This window comes from Danio rerio, chromosome 2 (genome assembly GCF_049306965.1).
Source record: "Danio rerio strain Tuebingen ecotype United States chromosome 2, GRCz12tu, whole genome shotgun sequence".
Taxonomy (NCBI): Eukaryota; Metazoa; Chordata; class Actinopteri; order Cypriniformes; family Danionidae; genus Danio; species Danio rerio.
This window is the reverse complement of record NC_133177.1, coordinates 43,193,095-43,206,600: the sequence shown is the minus strand read 5'-3', so window position 1 is coordinate 43,206,600 and position 13,506 is coordinate 43,193,095. Positions and strand designations below refer to the sequence as shown.

The 13,506-nt window shown below is 35.2% G+C and overlaps 1 protein-coding gene across 4 annotated transcripts in view; it reads left to right on the top strand.

The window, feature by feature from the left end:
• Positions 1-13,506, top strand: part of si:ch211-122l24.6 — a 54,772-nt gene that overhangs the window by 13,622 nt on the left and 27,644 nt on the right. The gene's annotated exons all lie outside the window — the stretch shown is intronic.

The window sequence follows — 13,506 nt, the reverse complement described above, 5'->3', positions numbered from 1 at the left end:
TCATTTCCTAACTCCACTCTCAACAGCATGACAAACTTTCAGTATTTTTTCTTTGTTAATATTATGCTTAGTGAGATGTTTATATATGCATGTAAAAATGGTTGGATTGTTACATAAACAGGTTGAATAGAATAGAATAGAATAGAATAGAATAGAATAGAATAGAATAGAATAGAATAGAATAGAATAGAATAGAAGTCTCTATTGTCCACACTTGGGAATTTGTCTATGGCCTCACAAAATGTTCCTAAACATCACTAAACTTCACAAACACAAAGTGATGACAAAATTGATGTGTAGATAGGATTGGAAATGTAAAAAATATAGGTGAATGGTTGGATGGACAGGTAGATAGGACAAAGAAATAGGATGAGTAAATAGACAAAGGTAGATTCGTAGGTAGGCAAAGATAACCCTTTAATAAGTCACATAGGACAAAAGTGACCCTTTTTGTAATATGTATAGAACTTAATTTGGTCATTAATGGCAAATTTCTCAATACTATTATTCTGAACCCTCAAATTCCAGATTTTTATATAGTTTTAAATAAGGCTGGGTGATAAATCGTTTTTATCAATTTACTTCACTGTGTAGTTTACATCAAATTGTTTAAATATATATATATATATATATATATATATATATATATATATATATATATATATATATATATATATATATTTTTTTTTTTTTTTTTTTTACTGTAAGTAGTACTCCCTGCAGAGTTCAGTGTCTGTACTATTCCACTTAAATATCATATATTAAAATGTATACATTTAAATTGACTATAGGTTCAAGTTAGTTCAAGTCATGGCTGGGCCAGTTGGCATTTCTGTGTGGAGTTTGTATGTTCTCCCTGTGTTTGCGTGGGTTTCCATAGCTTCCCCCACAGTCCAAAGACATGCGCTATAGGAGACTTGAATGAACTAAATTGGCGTGTGTGTGTGTGTGTGTGTGTGTGTGTGTGTGTGTGTGTGTGTGTGAGAGAGAGAGAGAGAGAGAGAGAGAGAGAGAGAGAGAATGAGTGTATGGGTATTTCCCAGTACTGGGTTGCGGCAGGAAGAGCATCCGCTGTGTAAAACATATGCTGGAATAGTTTGCCGTTCATTCAGCTGTGTGGTGAACCCAATAAAGGACTATCCCGAAGAAAATAGAATGAATGAATTGTCTAAACTAATTCCTCTACACGTATGTACAAATTTCATATATTGAAATGTATACATTTTTATACATTTTACACATTTTGAATTTTAAATCATATATAAAATGTCTAAAACTCATATATTTTAGGCATCAATATTGCATGACTGTTTAATGAAACAATGTTTATTTTGTGTGTGGGTGAACTAAATGAATGCTCCTGTAGTATTTGTATGATAAATAGGTTATGTGAACCAATGATCCTGCACATGCCAGACTTCTTTTGAGAAATATATGCAACATGCAACGTTTTGAGCACTTAGGGCACAGGTGTCAAACTCAGTTCCAAAAGGGCTGCAGCTCTGCACAGTTTAGTTCCAACCCTAATTATCACACCTGATCAAACTAATTGAGTCCTTCAGGCTTGTTTGAAACCTACAGGTACGTGTGTTTTAGCAGGGTTGAAACTAAACTGTGCAGGGCTTCGGCCCTCCAGGAATTGAGTTTGACACCCCTGACTTAGGGTTTAGGGTTTTGTGTCTAGATTTTTGTTGAATGACATCAGGTTACTGAAATTGGTGGCAAAGTGATTGTAAAAAAAATAAACAAATAGTTTGAACGAGCAGAAAAAATACATTTTTGAGTGTAGATAGATTGAGTGTAGACATACAGAAAATGGGAAGGAGACACACTGGAAAAAAAAGATTGCTACAAAACTGTTGCAGACAATGTATATGGGCTGTATTTATACAGGTTCATTCATTTTCTTTCAACTTAGTCAATTTATTCATCAGGAGTCGCCACAGTGGAATGAACCGCCAACTTACCCATCATATGTTTTACACAGCGTATGCCCTTCTAGCTGCAACCCAGTACTGGGAAATATCATTACACACTTATACACTACGGCTAATTTAGTTTTTTTAATTGATATTCAAAACCGGAGAACCTGAAGAAAACCCACGCCAAAGAGGAGAACATGCAAACTTCACACAGAAATGTGTGAGCAGCAGGGACTCGAACCAGCAGCCTTCTTGCTGTGAGGCGACAGTGGTAACCACTGAACCACCATGTCGCCCTTAAACAAACAAGTTAAATTTAGTAATGTTTAACTTAATTTGTTTGTTTAAATTCAGCCCAAATAAATTGTTTGCAAACACTTAGCTTAAAAAAATGAGTAAATCCATTGAATCATTTTTTAATCTTTTTTTTTTCAGTGCAAGTATTTGCAAGTAGATATTTGCCGTTGACGCATTGTGTCATCATACAAATGTGACAAGTTAGATTAATAACACTTAACATGACTAGACAAACATTCACAGCAAGGGAACCGACTTGGGATGAGAGTGTGCAAAGATGATGTTGATGTCGAATGCTGAGGTGTGTATACTGACACTGAGTAAACGCATTCAATCCCTTCTGTCAAAACAGCAGCGTGGCTCCATCTGTACGCAGAGCACAGTTGAATTCATCATCGCCGCCTGCGACACCTCAATATCTCTCCACTTTTCTCTTTTTATTGAAACCTTTCTTTCTGTCTCGGCTCTCCCCCGCATTTTTCTCTGCAGCACACGTGCATCATATTGTACGCCTCCTCTCGTCTGCGCCAGAGCGAGTGGGACTTTCTGCTCGTGCACTTCAATCTTTTCACATGTTTGCTCTCAGTCTGAATAATTACTGTATGTGGGTGGATGTAAGCTCTCATTCTGATTCTTTTATAATGACCCAGTGGGGGGTTAACAAATTAATACCTCAAATGATGAATCTGGAGAGACGGGGAGAGAGAGAGAGAGAGAGAGAGAGAGAGAAAACAGTGAAGACATGTGAGGTCACCATATCATTCATTGGTCTCAGTTGATAAATATTTGATTTTGGGATTAAAATTCATGGGGTAAATGTTACACCTGGGTCCTGTGAAGCCTGAAGACAGACTCATAGATCACCTATCAATGTGAGCCATCGTGTACATTGATTTGAAATGTCTGAAATCACTCGTACTTCTCTGACCTACAGTTTAACCTTGAGGTTAGAGGTGAGACGGTCATAAATCTTAGCTGTTTGTTTAGAAAATTGGTTGAATTAAAAAAAATGGCAAATCCCACATGCTCAATTTTTTTTCTCTCATGTACAGAGGGGATGTTCTTAGCTGAACTGTAGGTTATTTGTTTTGTTTTTTTTTTTGTTTTTTTTGGATTATGTAAAATAACAGAAAAAAAATACAGAGCCATCATTATGCTCTTGATGAGTCATTACATGGAATGCTGTTTCCGGGTCCAAGCCATTACTCATTTTATTTGAGGAAAATATTTGTTCATGACCCCTTTTTCGTCATATCACACATTAAAGTGAATTTTATATAATATCATGGTGTACACAAGAGGCTCTGGACCTGCTGCATCACAGACACCAATATTTTAACAATTTATAAAAAAATGTATCACTTTCTGGTCATCGGATATTAGGCATAGATGGATATATTGCGATTGTGATTTTCAAAAGTATTACACCTCTTTGTAAACGTTTATTATTACCTTTTGTTGAATCTCCCCAAACAGTTTGATACAGCACTTGGACCCGGAAGCTGTTTTGCGTGACGTCACTTGATAAGTGGATTTCTTTTTATATATTTTACATAACCAGCCCAAGCTATATATTATTTTAAACTACTAGACATGTCAATAATGTCAATTCACTACCAGCCAACAGTTAATATAATTGAACTGTTAATGAAACTGTATGTTGATTTATACTATGTCAACGCTATCTCATAGCAATTTGTTACGTTTTGATTTAGTGGCTAATTTGTATGATTTCGTACATTCTCATTTGTAAAATTTAGTTGGACGGTTGGGTTTAGGGGCGAGATTGGATGCCATGCCTCCTTTTTTAAAATCATACAAAATCATACATTTTCATACGACCTAACTTGTACGATTTCGCCCGATTTAGCCATTAAACTGACAAAATTGTGAAATACTTGCGTTTTATCGTGATTGATATATATATATAGGGTTAGGGTTATATATATATATATATATATATATATAAATATATATGTGTGTGTGTGTGTGTGTGTGTGTGTGTGTGTGTGTGTTTATTTAATATATTTAATGTATTATAAATACTTTAAACTCTATAGAAGTTTCTTAAAAAATATCTAGTCAATATTATTTACTGTCATTATGACAAAGATAAAATAAATCAGTTATTAGAAATTAGTTATTTAAACTGCTATGTTTAGAAATTATTTTTATATTACTTATGTTTATTATGTTTAGACATTTTATATATATATATATATATATATATATATATATATATATATAATGAGAGAGAGATTATTATTATTATTATTATTATTATTATTATTATTATTATTCTCATTATTAACTATCTATTCATTTATATTTTACAGTGTAGAAATACTATATTAGTCCCCTATAGTCTGCTTAGTAATTATCACAAAAATTAAATGGTTTGGGTCTCCACTATGGCTCAGTGGTTAGCACTGTCACAGCTCACAGGAAGAATGTTGCTGGTTTAAGTCCTGGCTGGGCTGCCAGTTAGCATTTCTGTGTTCACATGGGTTTCTTCCGGTTTCCCCAAAAGTCCAAAGACATGTGGTGTTTACCTTATTCTCCGCACAGCCATTTTAATCTTTTTGGACGGAGACTTCCAGTCTCATTCACTTCCATTCATTTTTAGACGTTAAAAACAGCTCCTTCTTCGGCTTAATGTTGTAAACTGATTTTTTCCTATTATATGAGTTTGCTTTGTCTGCATAATCATTAAAACACTTGTTTGAAGAGCAAGTAGTTTGACCGTTTTCTGCAATTTACTTTTCCTAGTCATTTCTCTTATAGGCAGCTGAATCGGAAGTTCTAAAACAATTGCAAAAACAAGCGCACTTCCCCATCGCAGAATAAGATCAATAGGTGAATTGAAAAAACTAAATTGGCCGTTGTGTGTGTATGAATGTGTATGGGTGTTTCCCAGTACTGGGTTGCCACTGGAAGGGCATGCGCTGTGTAAAACATATAGAATTGTTGACTGTTCATTCCACTGTGGTGACCTCTGAAATACAGACTAAGCCGAAGAAAAATGAAGGTTTGTTTTGGTATTCAAATATTTGACCGGCCACACAAATTAGTTGAAGTTATCATAATCATTTCTTACATATTAGTAATTGATAAATAATTATTTAAAATCAATAATAATGACACTACAACAAAAACATGAGAATCTTTTTCACTTATGAGTAATTCACCAGTTACAGTATAATTTTTGCCATAGCATCAACCATTGATCATATGGACAAATGGTTAATAGTTGAACAACTAGCCATTTACAATACGTAAAGCATAAAGGATCAATCTAAAGGAAGTTTTTTCTTCTTCCTATGACTCTTGAGGTCCAGATACTGTACATTCACTTTAATAAAGTCATTTGAAATGTCATTCTTTCCCTTTAGGGGGCGCCAGAGGATATGGAGATTTTGTTCTTTATTTTTTTGTGGTCCATCTTTTAGTTAAGAATGAGGATAAAGCTAAAATGAATGTTGTTGTTTTCATGAAAAAAAAAAATAATAATACTCTTCCTACTTGCAATTCATTTGTTACCCGGCTGAGATGAAACTGTTTTAGTAATTTCCTGGTGGCATTTGTTCAACTTTGTCGTCTCATGAAAAAATGAAAATGCTTTTAACATTAAAATCACCTCAAAGGCCTTGGCCAGAAAACTGTCTGCTTAAGTAGGAAATTTGTCACAGAGGACAGACAGAGTGGACACACAAACATAAATCTGAGGATGAATATCACAGCTGACACAACGTTAATGTCAGAAACACAACATATACATCCTACTCTCTCTCTCTCTCTCTCTCTCTCTCTCTCTCTCTCTCTCATATTTGGGCCATGCTCCAACTTTTAAGTAATCAAATATTTCTCATTCTAGGGGTGATTTTTGTAGTTTGTGATAAATTTTGTTCAATAAAGCTGGCAGGATGACAGCTATGAATGATGTAAAGGACACCAAAAAGAATAAAAGATCATTTAAGGCCCCACTTCCTGCAAAGAGGGCCCAGTGCCAGAGACAGCGCAGTTCGAACTCTATAAAAGTGTCAGGATAAAAGTTTCTGAGTGCTTTGCAGTACCGCATTTGCAATGACTAGGAGATCCAGACTTAAGTATGAGTGAATCTGGAGAGCAGAACTAGTAGAGTTTGTCCCAAATGGTCTGAAACATGCTGACTATATGAGACCAAAGGGGTGTCCCATTTGTCATTCTTGGTTTCACGAACACAGTATACTTTTTATTTATTTATTTATTTTTTAATGTTCATGCTTGAACAGGCATACATTTCATGTACTGAACATTTCATAATCAGCACAATGCGAGTGTACACTGTAAACATTTTTTTTTGATATCTTACATTTTTACATTTAATCTATTTAAGTCATTTCAACTTGCATCACTTAAAGGAACACTATTTGAGTTTTACCATTTAAAAGCAGAAATTGAGGTCTAGCAGGAGCACTTTTAGCTTAGCATAAGTCCTTGAATCGGATTAGACCATTAGCATCTCACTCAAAAATGAAAATAGCAACTTTAAATGTTTCCTTGATCTTAGTATACAATTTAACTACACGATGACAGTCGAACTTTAAATAGGAAAAACATTCAAACTCATGAAATTTTTCAGATGCTAATGGTCTAATCTAATTCAATGATTTATGCTAAGCCAAGCTAAAAGTTTTCCCGCCAGACCCAAATATTGGCTGAATGGATTCAGAAATGGTAAAAATCAACTGCTTAACTCTAGGTGTCTTGTAAAAGGAGCCCAAAAAAAGGAGTGGAGTATTTCTTTAAGTAAACTTATACAGTAGTGAAAGGATTTGGAAAGGCTCAATGGTGAGTAAATGATATAGCATAATTTTAGGTGAACTATCACTTTACAATTCCTTACATCACAGATAATAATGAATCTCTGGGAATTCCAATGAAGGACACCTGTCCATACACAAACACACACATACACACTTTGTTTATGCATTACTGCTACTGTAGAATTGCTGAAGCAAACACTTGCCGCATGCTAACATTTGCTCAACACTGTCCTCCTGTGCAACAGAAAACAAACACAAACAAACTGCAGGCCCAGAGGAGCATGGGTCAGAGTGCCACAATAAATCAAAGTGCCAGCTCTGACACACACACATACAGACACACATGCGGGATCTGTAGGCAAAATGCATCTTGACAAGAGCCTTCTCCACGCGGGTGCTTTGTGTTTTGGTGTCGGGAGCAGAGGAGTAACACAGATAACAGATGGATTTATGACAGGGCTTAGGCAGGGATTACGGCACCTCAGACCTAGATGATTGCACAGCTTATCATGTCACCTTTAGCTTTATCACAGACATTCGCTTCTGAGAAGACCGCCAGAGAGAACGAAACTGAAGAGGCATGGGGAGGGTTAGACAAAGACAGGGGGAAATGCAGTGCTTTCTATTGATGCTTAAGCTAATACAGCATAAACAAGGATTTTTTTAGTCGTTGTTTTGCTACTCTAAAATAAAATAAATCAGTTTGAGTCAGCCTGCATCAAGTGATTCAAACGTTTGAGCTTCTTTATTCTGTTAAACACCAAAGCAGATACTTTGTAGATTGCAGGGAACCTGTCCCCTTTGACTATGGGAGTCAATGGTTATATTTCTTCAAAATAAATTCTTTTGTGTTAACAGAAAGTAAAATTGTTTTGGAACAATTAAACGATGAGTAAATGGCAGTGTTGGCAATAATGGCACTATAAATAAAGGCGTTACTAACAGTGATACTTTTTTTAGTAACGAGTAATCAAATGAGTTACCTTTTCCCATTACAACGCCATTGCTGACAATAAAATGCGTGTTACTTGAGAACACTGAATCATGTGACCAGCTTTACTTTTATAATCCTGTCACTCAAAGGACTAGCTAATGTAACTAATTAAACGAAAGTGTCCCACACTGCAAATGATGACAGGATTTTCAGTTTTGAGTAAAACTATCCCTTTAAAAGCATTTGGATGTGTATTATTATGTCATTACCATGTAATTGTACTTATAGTTGGGTAAACTTGTTTAGTGGCAACAGGAAACTACAACAAACATTATTTCCAAAGTTTACATTGACATTCACTCAACTAAGAAATTGAGATTATTTACATTATTTATTGGAAAGAAAAGTTTTTTTAAGATGTAATTTATTTAATTTAAGGTATAAAACAAAAACAAAAAAAATTAAATATCGTCTGTGAAAACATTCTTTTTTTTTTGTGTCACACAAGAGTGAATAAATTAGAATGTTAGATTTGTAATTAACTGAACAATCCCTTTAAAACTCCATGTTTTCAGATAATAAGCTAGTACCTTCGGTATATTGAGAGTGTAATGTTTATTGAGATAAAAAAGATACATTTTTTGTATTGTAAGCTTTTGTATTTTCACAGCAAAACAAACAAAAAAATTAAGCATTAATTTTGAGAGAAGCCATAGAAAATTGGTCCATTTTAGGGTGCCGATAAATACAAAAATTACACTCAAACTGATTTTTTATATATTTATTGGGTGTTTTGTTATATGACAACAACATGTGGAACTGAAAATGCTAAAGCAACAATGGCGAAATACAGAGCCAAATGTGCAACCCAGGCTCCGGTGTTGGGGCTTACACATTACAAGTAATGTGAGTTACATACTGTAATATGACTTTAAGTACCGAGTAAAGTATTACTTTAGAAATTAAGGAACCTAAAAAGTAAAAAATTTAGTTACTTTTTTTTTTTAATTAATGCAAGTACTTTTTAGTTTAGTTCACTTTCAAAAAATAAATTGCAGAATTAAAATGATTGTAGTCACATTGAATCCTGCACGCAATAAGAGAATGCAGGACAGAAATGAAGATGGCAGAGCAACATTTGTGCAATGAAAATATTCTCATTATTTTGAACACATGGAAGAAAAGGAAAAGAGGATTATCTGAATGGATAGTTTACTTTTTAGGACAAAAAGTGCAAAAGTAGCAAATGCATTGCTTTAAACGTTCATTTATTCGTACATGTATAACTCTGGGGTCAGGAAGTTCTCAGAAGATAATATTCTATATTAATTTTTTTTATGTTTTCTTTTTTTATAAGCAAATTAAAGTTATAGTCTTAGTTAGCAGAGATCCTCTGTTTAAAAAAAGAAGGAAAAAAAAACCTTGCAAGTTCTGAAAGAGATCAAACCTCAGCCAACTCAGATAAAGTAACTCAAAAGTAATGCAACACATTACTTACAATAAAAAGTAACTAAGTAACTCAACTAGCTACTTCTTTGGGGAGTAACTCAATATTGTAATGAATAACTTTCTAAATTAACTTTCCCCGCCAGGCTCATTGGAAATATGTGCCCTGTACCATGTTTTAATTTTCACAAATCCACTAGAGGCCAAGACATAGGTTTTTGACAATCTCAAATACATTACTAGGGCAGGTTTTTGGCCTGACATGAATAATAAAGCTTTATTGGTTGTGTTTGAGGATCTCTATGAACAGGGCTCATTATGACAACAACTATGCTGTTTGTATTTGCATTTCGATGATAAATTACTGCAGTAAATTGTATCGCTCAAAGCTTTAAATTTACACACTTACAGGAACATTTGCACATTGTTTTAAGTGTTAGGAGGAGTGACAGATGAGGAAGACGGTGTGGGTCTGATGAACGGGGCATCTTGTCTCCAGCTGGAGAAATGAGCTGTGCTTTTGGGAGATGGTCAAGGAGGCCAAGCTATTACACGATTGTATATTATTCTCCTCCAAATGTGCGTGTTGAAGTTAATGCCCTTCATTTTCACATCACTGGTATGTCTTTGTGGGCAATTATGAAATGCATAAATTAGATAAATGGCGAGAGGTCGTTTACATTTTTCTTTGGCTATCATTGTGTTTTATTGCTTAAAGCTCTCAGCCTGTGTGTGACGTTTGTTGGAGTGAATTTATGTCTGATTTACTTAAAGTTGCAGAGTCCTTTCCCATGGACAGGCCTGTCTTTTTCTTTTCTGTTTTCCCATGTTTTTAAGGGATATTTAATCCAGAAATGAAAATTTACTCACTGCTTGTTCACCCTTTTTTTCTTTAGTTTAATACACAAGAAGATTTTTGAGGAAACTTGACTTCCATAATAGAAAAAGAAAACACTAAGGAAGTCACTGGTTACAGATTTCCAACATTTTTCAAAGTATCTTCTTTTGTGTTAACAGAAGAAAGAAAGTCAAACATGTTTGGACAAATTAAAAGATGAGGAAATGACAACATACAGTTTTAGTTTAGTTTGAACTATCTCTTTAAGAAAAAGAATGTGCAAAATTTAGCTGGGATGGATTTAGAAATTGTGTTATATGCAGTGCTAGGCTGTGTCTGGGACCTAAAAGCATAATTAATATAATGAGGGATAATGTCAAACAGTTATTATCACAAAATAAAGCCAGAAAAAGAGTGATTAAAGCTTGGCCAGAAGTTAGGCTTGACTCACACTTGTCTTAAATCCCAGAAAATGTTTAATGAATATGAGTTATTGTAAATATTAGGCACTGCAACATTTTCTTTGTATAGTACATACACAACTAGTCAAACATTTGCAGTGATTGTGAAAAATGATGATGATGATAAAAAAAGGTGTTTAAGAAGTGTATCTCAAAGGTGCTGTATGTAAGTTTTTGACATTTCTAAAGCATAAAAATACCAAAATATGTTTGCAGTTATTTAAGAAAAATGCTAGGTGATCATTTTTGTTTATCTGACAAACAATGCTGAAGTCAGATATTCTGCTTTGAAAATGTCTTTGTTTTGGTTCCTTTAACCCGCCACTTATATATCAGCACCACCCTGGGTTGCCTTTGTGGAAAATAGCACATTTCCTTTATTCAGTCAGAAAGGCTGTCAAGAGTGTGTGTCCGTGACCGAAATGCAACCTCCGGTGGACAGTAGCAGACTTTAAAATGAGACACAGATTCAGAGTTACACAAGAAGTGGTTATTAATTAGCAAATAATATAAATATTATGAACGTAACTTGCTCATCTAATGTTTACATTTTAACCCTGTGAGGGGATTAAGGAAATTTGCAGTGATGAGCAATTTGGCTGTTTGCAACAGACGAAACACAGCAGAAATTGAAATAGAGCCATTCAGAAGCACAGCATAGTGCAATGTACATGCCGAATGCATGTGTTGGCATTTGATGTAATTGGCATTCAAACTCGCATTATTAGCATTTAACACTGAATAAAGCACATGAGGTGTACCCGAGGTGATCACGGTTTGTCATGTTGTTCAGCTGCAAGAAATAAAAGGCATTTGTAAATTGTAAATTTCAGGTGTTGGTTTGAACAAAAGCTCCTTTCAATATTTCAATTCCTTTTATCATGTGCCGTTGCTTTTATTTAGGACATGACTTAAATCTGTGTGGTTGTGTGGCTCTGCGGTGAGCACCACTTGTGTCTCTGTGTGTGCGCGTGGTCATGTGATGTGCGCTTTCAGCGGACGGAGGGCTGTTCAGAAATGCTATGTAAAACACGGTGTGGATGTGGATCATTTTCGTTCTAAAATGCGATTTTAACACCAAGACGTATTAGTGTAAACGGGGCCTGAGTGTGTATTTTTCGTGTGTGGGTTTGTGACGGGGGCGGAGCATCGGCGATGCCGGCTCAGCATCGGGTTGTCTATTGGCCTATCGTCTATCGTACCAACCCTATCCCCAAGAATGTTACTTGAAACTGACCACGTTATTCATCTTATTACATGAAGAGTTCAGATGCAAAAATGAGCATTTTCATCAGGCTCTTGAGTGGAATTTCAGTTATTTGTGGCAAAGAATACATTCTTTTAAAGGTCTTTAAAATGAAATATCTCGACATAAACATAGAAGTCTGAGAAAAATAATTTTCTAATTTCTAATTTTCGATGGAAATTTCAGACGGCACTTAGATGTTTTTGCATCTGTACTCTTCACATGTCTATTTTTACATAAGTATGTTGATTTGTGTTTAAGTTATGGTGTTACATTATGTGACCAGCAAAAAGACCTTGAATGATACTGTAGAGTAGAAAAATGCTCTGGCTGTAAAGACTGCAGTCAGCGATCATGTATGCTGTTTAGCAGCCTTAATGTTTGATAAATGATCACAGTATGTACAGCTTTATGAATGACAGGTGGTTGAGTTTGTGAAGGCGTGCTGCCCATAGGGAGTGGACAGCACATTACACTCAGTTTCTCCTCCTCCAGAAAACTTCAGAGGATCTTGTCACTGTCTGAGTGTGTGCATGTGCGTGTGTGTGTGTAAAGAAACAAAAAAGTGCATGCAAAGCCAGAGACTCACAGCAGGAATTCAACAGCTCACTGTCACTTCCTCCCCCGTCTGATCCCAGTGTGTGTGTGTGTATGAAGGACCATGACAGAATGTATATAGTTTGATGGTGTTTGTCAGTGAGAGTGGGCCAGTTTCTCTCTCTCTCGCTGCTGTGTTCAAGTGTGTTTATCAGGTCTATGAAAGGCAGTGCATTAGCTGGCCGTGTCTGGTCATAAAAACACATTCAGTTTTGTATTTACGTGTCAAATCAAAGAAAAAGAGGGAGAAAATACACATTTTAATAAGAAATCTACACATACTTGTCATTTTATTTAAATGTATTATTGTAAATAAATTTTATTATATTTGACTATGGTGAAATGGTGTCGTAGTAGGTAGTGCTGTCGCCTCACAGCAAGAAGGTCGCTGGTTCGAGCCTCGGCTGGGTCAGTTGCAATTTTTGTCGAGTTTGCATGTTCTCCCCGCGTTTACGTGGGTTTCCCTCACAAGTCCAAAGACATGCGGTACAGGTGAATTGGGTAAGCTAAACTGTCCGTAGTGTATGAGTGTGAATGAGTGTATGGGTGTTTCCCCAATGATGGGTTGCAGCTGGAAGGTCATCCGCTGCGTAAAACATATGCTGGATAAGTTGGAGGTTCATTCCGCTGTGTCGACCCCAGATTAATAATGTGACTAAGCTGAAAAGAAAATGAATGAATGAATGAATGAATATTTGGCTACATGTAGTGCTGGGCAAAGATTAATCAATTAAAAAACCGCTTAATTGCTTAACACATCCAAAATAAAAGTTGGTTTTGACATAATATGTGTGTGTGTGTTTGTGTGTTATTTATTTATTATGTATATGTGATACACACACAGAGAGAAAAAAAACTATACAAACTATTTCATTACATATATTTTAATGTATATTTGTGTTTTTATATGATTAATATTCATTTATTTATTTTATTTTCGGCTTAGTCCCTTTATTAATC